The sequence below is a fragment of the Suillus subaureus genome (genome assembly GCF_016647635.1).
Source record: "Suillus subaureus strain MN1 chromosome Unknown BJ212scaffold_94, whole genome shotgun sequence".
Lineage (NCBI taxonomy): Eukaryota > Fungi > Basidiomycota > Agaricomycetes > Boletales > Suillaceae > Suillus > Suillus subaureus.
The window spans coordinates 56,119-57,887 of record NW_024538650.1 but is presented as its reverse complement, the minus strand read 5'-3'; the positions used below and the strand labels follow the sequence as shown (position 1 = coordinate 57,887).

At 51.3% G+C, this 1,769-nt stretch overlaps 1 non-coding gene across 1 annotated transcript; it reads left to right on the top strand.

The window, feature by feature from the left end:
• The first annotated feature begins 815 nt into the window (after positions 1–815).
• BJ212DRAFT_t134 lies at positions 816–886 on the top strand. The gene has a single exon. It is a non-coding gene; the product is annotated as a tRNA-Gly (tRNA).
• The last annotated feature ends 883 nt before the right edge of the window (positions 887–1,769 follow it).

The following is a 1,769-nucleotide window of genomic DNA, read 5'->3' as shown; positions in this document are numbered from 1 at the left end:
GCTCGACGATGCTCTGCCACAATGTGAGCCCGACGATGGGGCGCGGTTCTCATCTTCTCCGCCTCCTCTGCCACCGCAGAGTAGCTCGCCCCCACTTGAATATGTCAATCTGCCCCCTGCACGCCGAGACCTCGATTACCATCTGAAGACCTCAATCCTACCGGTCCCCTCCCTGGATGCTAACGGACGCATACCCTCCTCCACTTCACCCTCACCAATGAAGCTCCCCCCAAGCTCTGATGCGCGGCTGACGTGCGAACCCTCACCAGTGCGAGTGCCTCATCCAAGAGACGTTGCCCGCGAGCTACAAGAGAGCCTGACAACGCTGCTCGGGAAGAGGACAGGTATCAGAAGATGATGTTATGCGCCCGGAACAACGGAAGGGCAAGCGGCCGCGCCCACTGCCGCGCCCCAAGGTTCGTTGGCAGTCTATAGAGTTCTTTTGTTTTTCATTCATTATTTGTAGGTGCAATCTCGGCAAGAATCACGCGAGACCATCACTAGGGAACCTTCGACACGACTTGTACCACTTCCGCAGCCCATGTATTATGACGCGATGAGCCTGCTGGACGGGAGCGCGCGTCCGAGTGAGGATAGTCTGCGCGTGACGTATGAGGATCCTGGACAGGAGGCGGAGAAGCGGAAGCTGATGGCTTTACTTGGGGAGGAGAATGTGGGCAAGAAAGGCAGGAAGAAAAGCACGAGGATAGCGGGCTGTTGATGTGCGTTCGAGTGCCAGATCTCTTGTAGTGTATTATTGTACTATCTAGTCTGACCAGCACAGAAAGATGGCAAAAGTCTACAGAAAATTATGGGCATTAATGGGGTAGTGGTAACCTGGGTCGTTGCCATCGACCCGCCGGGGGTTCGATTCCCTCTTAATGCACTGGTGTTATCAGGATGAGACGTGACCTTTTTGCGGCATTTATAAGTTAATAACGGAGGCCACCGAGTACCAAAATGTTGCATAATGTAGGTAAAGTTAACTGCACACATACTACCAGAAGCCTAGAACACTTCCGATGCCCAGAACTAAAAAGCTCGTCGAAGTTCCTTATGACGGTGATCCATACAAGTCGGGGACAACGAGGAAGAAGACGCGTAGAGGGATGCGGAGCGAGGAAGCCTTGGAACGAAAGAGGAAGAAGGCGATAGCTCATAGAGAAGCAAGAGAAGCAAAACAAGCGGCTCTACAACAACGCGAGGAAGGAGAGCTACTACACTCGGGTGTGGTCGATACACCGCCAAAAGTTGATGAGTCTCAGGCTCAGGTCATCGCTGCGGAAGATGCATTGGTTGAGGTGATTGCTGGACGTCGAACTTCCTCGGAAGACGCGTAGGGGAAAGCGGAGTGAAGAGGCCATGGAATGAAATAGGACGAGGACTATAGCTCACAGAGAAGCAGCGCTACAACAGGTCGAGGACGGCGAGCTACTGGACTTGCAGATCACCATTGCTTGATGTTGGGCTTGGATTTGTTCTGCAACTTGAGCTTGAATATATTTTCTCGCATTTTTAGCACGTTAGCTCCCCCCCGTTAACAGGATCACGTCTTAGCATCCTCCTAGTACTCTGTAGTCGTGCTTAAAGATACTTACATAATGCAAGTCACAATGTTTTGGTGGCTGTGCACTGATACTTACTCTCAACTCAAAAAGTTGTAATGGATGTACGTTTCATGATTTGAAGTCATTGAACAGATTGTAACCGCAACGGATCAGACAGGGTTCAAATGCTTTGAACAAGTCCATGCAAAGCCTATGGTCTAC